A 12,419-nucleotide genomic window follows, 5' to 3' on the forward strand; every position below is an offset into this window, starting at 1 on the left:
GCCACCTAGTCAGGACCGGCTGGTCTCAAAAACAAATGAACATCATTTCTGACTGCTGAGGAAATCTGGAAGGTTACACCCATGATGGCAACCATGGTCCCCTCTTAGAGGCTCAGTCATCTTCCATGACTAGACCAGAAACTGAGATGTAACCATGCAGCAAAGCTTCGGGATTGAAAAAAAGGAGGACATACTAATCCAACCTTCGTGGATTTCCGTAGCTGAATTTCATTCAGCAGATTATTCTCCTTTGTCTTGGTGTGGTGCTACAGTTTATCATTTTATTTGTTAAATGATCAATATTATTCTACCTGACCTGCCCTCTGCATTAAAATGACTGGCTACTCTGAGTCAGTAAGATATACTCTGAATGGTTTACTAAGATACTTTGCCTGATCACATACTAAAATGATTCGAGAACATTTGCTTAACTGTGCTTTAAAATTGACAAAACAGCAGTTGTGGTGCAATGGAAAGAATGAAAACTTGGAAGCTGATGATCTGGTTTGGAATCCCAGTCTTGCCACTTAGGAACTTAAGACATGATACGTAGTAAAATCCAAAGGGCATACAAATAAAAGGTCAGCCCATCTTCAACCAGCCATCACCCTATGGGTCACCAATCATTGCTTAGACTCTTCTGTACGTATCCTTTTAGAAATACGCTAGGCATAGACCAGTTTCTCCCTTTTTGTATGTCAATGGAAACAATTCACAAATATTGCCTGCATCCTAACTTGTTCAATTTATAATATATCTTATATCATTCCACATCAACACATATAGATCATTCTGTTTTAATTAACCAATCCCCCACTGTTGGACATTCAGGTCAGTTTTCAATCTTTGATACCTTTACTCGAATGTAGAAGATATTAAAAAAATCTAGGTTCAATAATTTTGATGCAAATGAGCTGGTCTATAATAAAATATGGAATGGAACTGGATACTAAGGAATATGCATTTTTTAAATGTGCTTGATACCACCAAATTACTCTCAGTGTCCTAAGAGTATATAAGTATACATTTTACTTTCCAACCTTGGTATCATACATATTTTGATCAAAACTACACTCAGAAGACAACATTGTTTACAGAAGAAAAAAAAAAAACCTGTTAGGAAGAGTTCAGTGAGACTGTAGACTCAAAACCCACCTATCAATACAAGCTACCTATTTGTTACAGACATCTTATTAGAAGGTTTAGGAGGCAAAAATCAGTATTCTTACTACTGTAACTTACCACAATGCAAATATTAAACATTAAGAACATAATAAAATATGACTAATAGATTTTGGTGATACATTCGTTACTCTCATCATCTCATCTTATACTCTTTGGACATTTCTCCTTACTCATACATCCATTCTCCACGCCCCCTCCCCCACCACACACACACACACACAAGCTTTATTCCTTACAATGATTGTAAAGAATGCCTATAATCAGGAACTACTCTTGAATAAAAAAATTAGAAGCTTTTAAGGCTGCTGCTACATACTTCTCCAATGGTGATTCTACTTCTGCACATATATACAGAATATTTACAAGACTCCCCATACAGTGCAATGTGCAGTACAATACACTGTAATACTTATTACAGTGCAATAAGAAGCTATTGGTATAGTTCTGTCTGCTTGAAACATGTCAAATGTATCCTAAAAGAGATCTTTGTCAACATTATAGTAAGAATTATCAACTGAGTCTCAAAATTTCCCTTCCAAATAAAACTCACCTTCAAGGTAAAATAGCAATAGGAGACTGAGAACAGAGAAACTGGTACACAGGCACCAATAATTTGTGAGCAAAGAATGACATTTTTTGCTGCTGTCTTATGCAAATTTAATTAATAGATGATACAAGACAGATATTCAATATAAGGCAACAAAAAAGGCAGACATGTACCAAACACACATGCAGAAATAACTTAACGATGCAGAATATATTCTTTGTGTTCATATACCAGAGGGAAGATGGTATTGGTATTTCACGTCACTAGAAACACCAAACTCGGTTTACACTGCACAGTTATAGGATTTGGTGTCAATTAATGGCAGAACACTGGAGCTGTAATTCCCATTACAAATGTTTCTTGTTTTGCTAGAATTCATTACATGCAAAATTTGACAAAAATACCTTAAATTGACTCAAAAAAGAAAAGTGCAAAGTATACCACCACATAACCACCACCTGATATGAACAACTGCTAACATTTTGCAAAATTTAAAAAGAAATACCTTAAAGTTCATGTCCCCAGTGTTTCCTTCCTCAAGTGCAATCACAATAATGGATTCAGTGTGACTCTAGTTGATGTTTTTTAAACCTATAGCACATATGAAAGTGAAAGTGAAGTCGCTCAGTCGTGTCCGACTCTTCGCAACCCATGGACTGCAGCCTAACAGGCTCCTCCGTCCACGGGATTTCCCAGGCAAGAGTACTGGAGTGGGCTGCCACTGCCTTCTCCAGATCAATCCTAAACTAATGTAAATCCCCCAAAAGTCAACCAAAGAGGCATCGTGTTCAAAATATGGCCAAACAGTAGAACACAATTTATTTAAGTATCAACAAGTATGTTTTTAGTATAAATAATTTAGAAACCACATTTTATCATCAACTCTTACAGTACAGATGTGTGTGTTGTGTGTGTTTAGTTAGTTACAGTACATATACATAGAAGCCAATAAAAACAACTACCCGAAGGAGAAAAAATAGGCTATTAATATTTAAGGCCCTTCTCAGTTGATATTTACAATTTAGATATAAGTAGACTGTACTTTTAGACCAAGGTAAGTGCTCTTTTTCAGTTAATCATCCTAAAACCATGGGAGTTAAGGTAGCAGGCACAGTTAAAAGCCACCATACAAAAAAAAATAACAAAATTTAGTTTTTGACCTAAATAGACTAAATAAAATGAAAACTGTGCCAATCCTGAATGGTTTTTTCCAACAAAGGTGCTTAAAAAACAAGCAAAGAAACAAAAAAGCATACAGTCTGAAGATCATCTCTAAAGTAGAAAGTGTAAATTTAGTTTTTAACACAAAAAGGCCTGTTTGCTGATTAATACCCCTATCTTGTTTTCTTTTAAACTATGTACCACAATGGCTTGAAGTGTCACATTGCATTTTTATAACTACCCAAATGGAATCACTTTATTAATTGTGAGCCAGATAATGGCAAGCATGTTCCCAGATGATGTGTTTTTTTTTTTTTAATTTTTATTAGTTGGAGGCTAATTACTTTACATCATTACAGTAGTTTTTGTTATACATTGATATGAATTAGCCATGGATTTACATGTATTCCCCATCCCACTCCCCCCTCCCACCTCCCTCTCCACCCGATCCCTCTGGGTCTTCCCAGTGCACCAGGCCCGAGCACTTGTCTCATGTACCCAACCTGAGCTGGTTATCCGTTTCACCCTAGATAATATACATGTTTCAAAGCTGTTCTCCTGAAACATCCCACCCTCTCCTTCTCCCAGAGTCCACAAGTCTGTTCCATACATCTGAGTCTCTTTTTCTGTTTTGCATATAGGGTTATCGTTACCATCTTTCTAAAGTCCATATATATGTGTTAGTATACTGTAATGGTCTTTATCTTTCTGGCTTACTTCGCTCTGTATAATGGGCTCCAGTTTCATCCATCTCATTAGAACTGATTCAAATGAATTCTTTTTAATGGCTGAGTAGTATTCCATGGTGTATATGTACCACAGCTTCCTCATCCATTCGTCTGCTGATGGGCATCTGGGTTGCTTCCATGTCCTGGCTATTATAAACAGTGCTGCGATGAACATTGGGGTGCATGTGGCTCTTTCAGATCTGGTTTCCTTGGTGTGTATGCCCAGAAGTGGGATTGCTGGGTCATATGGCAGTTCTATTTCCAGCTTTTTAAGAAATCTCCACACTGTTTTCCACAGTGGCTGTACTAATTTGCATTCCCACCAACAGTGTAAGAGGGTTCCCTTTTCTCCACACCCTCTCCAGCATTTATTGCTTGTAGACTTTTGGATAGCAGCCATCCTGACTGGCGTGTAATGGTACCTCATTGTGGTTTTGATTTGCATTTCTCTGATAATGAGTGATGTTGAGCATCTTTTCATGTGTTTGTTAGCCACCAGATGATGTTTTAAACAAGGCAAAATATAAAATAAATATTATCTTCTCTTTACCCTCACTTCCCTTTCCTCTTCCTCACTCAGGATGAAGAGTCTAAATATGGCCAAATAAGAAAGTTACTGTTTATATTAAAATTTCACTCATACTTGAGCATCACATTAAAATTTTACTTTTTCAACAATTATCACAATCAACAATGATTTTTCTATATCTGAATGCTTACACTATTACCTGTACCACGGAAAACTATTCTATAGACTTTCAGGTGTTAGTCTTGCCTCTCCATTAAGAACATAATATGCTCAAGGATATGCAGTAAACTTCCTTTGGATTCCTATAATACTTAGCTGATCACATAATTTAATAAATTTACTGATCAATGTAAAATATTGAATACCAACTATATGGAAGTCACTGTTCTAGGCAATGAAAATATCTGACTAAATTTCCACAAGAATTAAAAAGTTTGAAGCTGCTGAAAGGCATGGGTAAAAAATGACAGTCATAAAGAGAGAAATTTAGGAATCTATACCAATAACCTCAGATATGCAGATGATACCACCCTTATGGCAGAAAGTAAAGAAGAACTAAAGAGCCTCTTGATGAAAGTGAGAGAGGAGAGTGAAAAAGTTGGCTTAAAGCTCAACATTCAGAAAACTAAGATCATGGCATCTGGTCCCATCACTTCATGGGAAATAGATGGGGGAAACAGTGGAAACAGTGTCAGACTTTATTTTTTGGGCTCCAAAATCACTGCAGATGGTGATTGCAGTCATGAAATTAAAAGACGCTTACTCCTTGGAAGGAAAGTTATGACCAACCTAGACAGCACATTAAAAAGCAGAGACATTACTTTGCCAACAAAGGTCCATCTAGTCAAGGCTATGGTTTTTCCAGTAGTCATGTATGAATGTGAGAGTTGGACTGTAAGAAAGCTGAGTGCAGAAGAATTGATGCTTTTGAACTGTGGTGTTGGAGAAGACTCTTGAGAGTCCCTTGGACTGCAAGGAGATCCAACCAGTCCATCCTAAAGGAGATCAGTCCTGGGTGTTCATTGGAAGGACTGATGTTGAAGCTGAAACTCCAATATTTTGGCCACCTGATGCGAAGAGCTGACTCATTTGAAAAGACCCTGATGTTGGGAAAGATTGAAGGCGGGAGGAGAAGGGGACGACAGAGGATGAGATGGTTGGATGGCATCACTGACTCAATGGACATGAGTTTTGAGCAAGCTCCGGGAGTTGGTGATGGACAGGGAGGTCTGGCGTGCTGCGGTTCATGGAGTCGCAAAGAGTCGGACACGACTGAGCGACTGAACTGAACTGAATATGGTCCAGACAACAGTAGCAAGTCTCACTCAGCTAAAAGCAGTGAATTTAATACATTTTAGAAATATTCTCTTGATATTTTGTTAGAAGCCAGAGGAAGCACTAAACCCAATTCCAACCTAATGGGGAGGAACTACTTTGTTAAGTGGAAGAGATGGGAACTTTTGGAAGATGGGAATCACAGCACAGCACAGTGAGGTAAGTACTCTTTCAGAGTTCTGAGAAAAGACAGGTAGGACAATGAAAGAATATTTAAAAAAGGAGAAAGATGAGTCAAGAAGTCTGTAGGCTCATAAGTTAAATTATTAAAGTCAATCATAAATGCCTCCTGATAAGCTGCCTTATGAACATCTGGAAGCATGATAAATACAGAATAAAAGAAATTCATCACTGAAAGGCATAAGTTATTTGACCACTTACTGTCTCTACAGAGCTGACTCATTCTAAGGAATTTTAGTCTGATTTTGATTAGACCTTGAAGACTCAGAGTAGAACAGCATTACTCTAGATAAAATACTGTAATTTGTAACTAAGTTGTGCCAAAGGCATTAGCTCAACTTTTACCTTGCAATCTAACTGGAAACCAAACTGGCTCAACTGGCAAAAATACAGGGGAAAATAGATAATTAATGTGTGTGTATATTCAAGCAAGTAATGTTACATGCAAAAGATCAAATTAGTTTATCAAGTGGACCTAGTAGGAACATCACAAGGATGCTATAATTTATCAAACACTGAGACTCCATGAGAGCTCATTTTAAATTCTTCCACTGAAAACATCAAACTTAAAAAGCAATAGTTCTTTGATATGTTTTATAAATGTGACTTACTCTTTTAGTCAAGAAAAAGAAGATAGTATGAAGACTTCTTAAAGTATTTTATAATTACCACTATACTATTATCTAGATCAACAGACTTTTGGGCAAACAATTTAGTAAATCTTACAAAGTTAAACTGCTTTTGTGTGTGCTTAGTCGCTCAGTCCTGTCTCTCTGTGACCCCATGAACTGTAGCCTGCCAGGCTCCTCTGTCCATGGGGATTCTCCAGGCAAAAATACTGGAGTGGGTTGCCATGCCCTCCTCCAGGGGATCTTCCCAACCCAGGGATCGAACCCAGGTCTCTGCATTGCAGGTGGATTCTTTACCATCTGAGCCACCAGGGAAGCCTTTTAGACATCTTTAAATAAAGAAAACTACTGTTGACTATACATTTATTACTCTGAAGTTTTATGAATTTTCAGACCAGACATACATTAATCAAAAATACATAAAAACAAAAATAATTTAATGTTTTAGATAATCTACACTATCAATCTTTATACTGCTTATAATAAACCAAAAACTACTCATTGAGTATTATAAAGTCATAACCCAACTAGCTACAATTAACATGGTAGAACTGAATACAGAGGACCTTTATAACTGGCAGTAGTCTGGTCCTAAAGAAAGATTCATCCTCAGAGTTTCTAAAATATAATTTGTATGATCCGAATATTAGTCAAAATCTTCAAAACATGGTACTAACCACAGATTTACAGACTTATTTTAGCATTTATCTATTTTCTGACTGTATTAAGACATTTAAATATATTGATATTTTGACATACAATGCATTTGGATTTAAATTATACTAAAGCTCATGCTATAAGTGTCTGCATAATTATAGGAGGAATATTTCAGAAATATTTCTTCTTTTTATGTTGCCATCATAGGCCTAAATTTAGAAACAGAAACTATAAAACTTCCAGAAGAAAATACACAAGAAAAATTTTGCAACTTTAGGATACACAAATATTTATTTAGGAAACAAAGACCATGAATCATTAAGGAAAAAACACAATTAACTGGACTTGATGAAATGAAAATCTTTTGCTCATAAGACACATTGTTAAAAAATGAAAAGGCAAATCATGCTGGGAGAAAAAACTTGGAAAACACATATTTGATGGAGGACTTGGGTTCAGAATATATAAAAGAACTACAACTCAATAAAAAGCTATTAACAGACATTGCACAAAAGATATGTAATAGCAGTAGACACACCCCCCAATGGCCAAAAGCTCAAAGAAGGAGCTCAGCATTACTAGTCCTCAAGAAATAAAAATTAAAACCACAATGAAATACCACCGTACTCTCACTAGAATGAGTTAAATAAAAAGCCTGAAAATACCAAGGGTTTGGGGAATGTATAGAAATTGAAACTCTCATACACTGGTGATGGAAATTTTAAATGATACAACCACTTTGGAAAACCGGTTTGACAGCTTCTTACAAATTTAAATGTATACTAACTATATGAACCAGCAATTCTATTCCTAGGTATTATCCAAAAGAAATGAAAACATATGTCTCTGCAAAACTTATACAAGCATGTTCATGGCAGCTTTATTCATATAGGCCAAAAATGGGGAAAAAAATAAATGTCAGATGAATGGAAAAACCCAAAAAGGAATGAACTACTATTACACATAAAAACATTATTTGGATGAATTTCAAAAACATTCTACTGAGGAAAGGAAGCCATACAGAAAAGACTATATGCTCCAAACTGCATTTATATGAAATTTAAAAACAGGCAAAACTTATCTAAGGAAGTGGTTCTCACTTGGGGAATTTTGCCCTCCCCTTCCTCAGACGGTGCTGGTGACATTTCTTGATTGTCACAACTTGGGGAATGGGGGCTGGGTGGTTGCTTCTGTTATGTAGTGGACACAGAGGCCAGCAACGCTGTTAAACATTCTAGAATGTACAGGACACTAACACAACAAAGAATTATCAGGCCCAAAATTCCAATAGTGCCTAGGCCCAGGTTGGAAAATTGTTGTCTACTGTGGTCAGTGATGGTCTTGGGATACTGAATGCAAATGAAAATGAAGGTGTTCTGGGGACAATAAAAATGTTCTATATTTTATTTGTAGTAGTAATTTGTTTTCCAAAATTCACCACACTGTACACTTCAAATGGGCACATTTTATTGTATGCAATTTTACCTCAAAGTTGATGGTAAAAATTATAGCCTATCAAATAATATAAAGCTACAAAAACAGTTTAATCCAATTTTTGCTTTTAAACATATATGCATAGAAAAAACAGAAAAGGCAAGTACTATTGGTTGGATTATGGATAACTGTGATTTTTTTTCCCCTACTGCTCATCTGTTTTGTATTCACTTGAAAATATATTATATTATGTAATAATGTACTTTTGAGTTATACCCAAAACAGGTCCAAATAAACTATGGAAGAGCACAACTACACATGAATATTTGATTATAGCTAAACTCTGATTTATGATCACAGGACTGAAGTTATTTCAAGAAACTATAAAAATGTATAATGCAAAGGCATTTAGAAGTCAAACTTTAAAACACAGCTATATTTAGAGCCTAAATTATAAATATAACTATTTCTGTACAAAAAAGTATTTAAGAGAAATTTTCACTATAAACAGTGATACCACACCATAATCAGGTAGGCTGAAAAGATTAATAAATTATTTTAAATTAAATAAAATAATGTTATAAAGGAATAACTTATTTCATTATATCTATACAGTAGAAAAACATAACAGATACAATTCAGTTGTTCAACAACAGGCCAGGGACTATACAAACTGTGAGTAATAAAAAGATGTCCCTCAAGAAGCTGACTATCTAATGGAGAGAAATGATACTGTTAATAAATCAAATAAAAAGAGTTAAAGGCTATGGTTGAGGTTTGAAAGTAGTACAATGAAAGAATCAAACAACTAAGCCTTGGTAGTTTGGGAAGTATTTACAAAGATGACAGTTGAGCTGGGTCTTGAGGAAGTAGTAAGAGCTTATCAGGTGAAAATCATTATTAGACACTTCAAAAATCTTAAAACAAACAAAAGCCAACTGCCTAACAATTTTGTTACACTGCTCTTTTGTTACATTTTATAGTCTTAAAGGTCAGCAACAGAAAAACCAGTTTCAGGAAAAGGAAGATAATCTTGCAATACTGAGCAAGGAAGTTATGCCTGCTGAGAAAATTCCATATTCAAGAGAGAAGACTGCTTTGGATTTATCTTGATGGAAAAAGGCACTCTTTGAAGTTTAACTACATCTAAGTTATATCTAAGTTAGGCAACTGTGGTGTTGGAGAAGATTCTTGAGAGTCCCTTGGACTGCAAGGAGATCCAACCAGTCCATCCTAAAGGAAATCAGTCCTGAATATTCATTGGAAGGACTGATGTTGAAGCTGAAACTCCAATACTTTGGCCACCTGATGCAAAGAACTGACTCATTGGAAAAGACCCTGATGCTGGGAAAGATTGAAGGCGGGAGGAGAAGGGGACGACAGAGGATGAGATGGTTGGATGGCATCACCAACTCAATGGACATGAGTTTGAGCAAGCTCCCGGGAGTTGGTGATGGACAGGGAGGCCTGGCGGGCTGCGGTTCATGGGGTCACAAAGAATCAGACAAGTGACTGAGGGACTGAACTGAACTGAAGTTAGGCGATCTCAGTCTCCGGCACCACTTAAAAGTACTAACAAAAAACCATCAGTTTGGCTACAATTTTAAATCATGTATTTTAACATGTGTGAGCAAATTTCAGTTGGCCTCACATAACACACTGAAAACCTCATACTGTTAGTAAGGGAAAATCTAAGATGCCTCTTAAGAAGGATAGGTACTGGGACTCCAATATGCATCCTTGGCAGTACGTTTTAAAGACATAAGAAATGCTTATAAATATATGATGAATGAGGTAAACGACCACTCTATACGGTTAACAATGATTACAACGAGGCAGAAAAGTTAATTCCTAAACTTACCAAGAGAAAAAAGCCTACAAGGTTCTGAGACCAGGAGGTAACACTGCAGGGAGAACCTGCCTACTCTGCTCCTTAGACTTCCTATAATTCTGGACACCCACTGAAATTAAGGAACCGAAAGTGAATGAAACTGAGTTTATTTAAACTGAACAAATTTTATGCAGTAGAAGATGCAACTTTTGAGTAATCAACTCAACCCAAAGACAACGGGTCTTCAAGTGGATCTGGTTTCGGGGAGAGAGCAACATATCCTATTCTTTACTCTCTTGACTTGGAGTCAAATAATTACTGGGAACAACATAAGGAACACTGTTTCCAGGTAGTGGCGGTTCAGGAGACGGGAGAGAATGGAAAAACGATTAAAGCGATAAACCAAGGTTGCAAGGGAGTCTTCTGGAGTCATGTAGTAGCCAGTGAACTAGAAACTCTGGATATTTAATAGATATGGACACCAATAGTGGAACCAGGAGCTGGTGCAAGTCCAGCCAAGGGCTGGAGGCAGGCAGCGAGAGAACAGTCGCTGTCAGATCCTTTGGCCTCCACGGCAAAAGATCACCGCCCGACCCCCGCCCCAACCCTCTAGCTGAAATGCTCCCAGTACTCAGCACCGGCCCACAAGCACCCCCTCCCCACAATAACCCCCCACAACCCCAAAAGCCCAGCCGGAGGGACAGCGCCATCGTTCACTTACTGAGCTGTCCCCCACCCGACGTCGTACTCGGCTCCCGACCTCCTGCGCCTCCAAGGCCGGTCGCCCCGGGGACCCCCGGCGCCCCCGTCCCCGGCGGGGTCCCGCTCTGCCCCTCGAAGTTGCCAGGGTTGGAGAAGTAGTCGCGCAGCCGAGGGAGCTCGCGCCCGCTCTCTAACAGCTCGGTGTGCAGCTCCAAGGCGGTCAGCAGGTACTGATCGCGCAGCAGCTGGGCCGCGATCGCATCAATTGACAGGCGGGCCGGGGTCTCCCCAGGCGCCCCCAGGGCCGCCGCCGCCGCCTCCCCGGGGAGCCCAGCTCGGGCACTGCTCCCCAAGGCCACGGGGTCCTGGGGCGACAGCGAGTCCGCAGAGCCCGGATCTAGGCCGCCCCCGGCACCCAGCCGAAGTCCTGCCCGCCGCTCGTCGGTCGCCGAGACCTCGTCCTCATCCTCGTCCGAATCGCTGAGGAAAGGGTTCACGCCGCCGCCGCCACCTCCAGGCGCCATCGCCGCCATCTTACACTGTCAGGAGTGTGGGCGCCTCCCTGTCTGGCTCTGACAGGCCGCGGCCTGAGTCCCCGCTCAGCCTCGGCAGGCACCGCTCGCTTCCCCAGACCCGGCCTTGCCACGTCCCGCCTCCTCACCTGGAGACCAGGCGCAGGCTCGGAAGCGAACCGTCCGGAGGCTGCAGCGGTAGCAGCAGCCACTGCCTCAGCCGCAGCTGCACCAGCAGCCCGGCTCTGCGGGCGTCTTCCTGGTCCCCGGTCTCGCGAGAAATGGCGCGTGCCCCGCCCCTCCCCGCCCCGCCTGCTCCCCACGCTTGTGAGCAGAGACTGAGGGGCCCCGCGCCCTGCTCAAAGGCAAAGCCCCACCCCACTCCTTTTTGATTGGTAGCAGGAGGTAGGGGCGGGGATTGGAGTCACGGAGGACTGACCCGGGAATTATCGCGAGAGTAGCTTCTGGCCAGGTAAGTGTCAGGGTCGTTTCGTGGTTGGGGGGCGTTTGTGACGGTGGCTTAGGAAGCTTCTCTTCTGGGCCGGAGGGGAGCTCTGACTCGCAGCCGGGCCCCGCCTTCGCGCTGACGAGACCTCGTTCCCGAGGTCAGCCTGACCTGCTCAAGCCCAGGTAGAGTCCGGGAGAAGTGGGGGCAGGGGCCGGCCCGACACTGGCGCTAGCCGGGGTGCGCCGCCCCCTCTTCCTTCGCTCCTGCGGTGTGCGCTGCTCGCTGCTGACGTTTTCCCCGCGGGGGTGGCCGGTGCCGGGCAGGGCCGGTGATCAGAAGGGGGCTTGCTTCCTCTTTCTCGCCCTCCCAGCCTCGTGCCTGCGGGACCCCGGGGGGCTGGGTGCGGCACAGGGACAGAGCCAATGGAACATGCAGCGGGGACGTTGGGATCTGCTTGGATCTGCGAATATCCCGATAGTCTCGACTTCGGTAACAAACTATTAGGAGCGCAGTAAGCACTTGTGATTTAATACACAGCTTG

At 40.7% G+C, this 12,419-nt stretch overlaps 1 pseudogene; it reads right to left on the reverse strand.

The window, feature by feature from the left end:
* Positions 1-7,214: 7,214 nt before the first annotated feature.
* On the reverse strand, positions 7,215-11,716 carry LOC139034284 (RAB11-binding protein RELCH pseudogene; annotated as a pseudogene).
* Positions 11,717-12,419: the final 703 nt, after the last annotated feature.

This window comes from Odocoileus virginianus, unplaced genomic scaffold (assembly GCF_023699985.2).
Source record: "Odocoileus virginianus isolate 20LAN1187 ecotype Illinois unplaced genomic scaffold, Ovbor_1.2 Unplaced_Contig_202, whole genome shotgun sequence".
Taxonomy (NCBI): domain Eukaryota; kingdom Metazoa; phylum Chordata; class Mammalia; order Artiodactyla; family Cervidae; genus Odocoileus; species Odocoileus virginianus.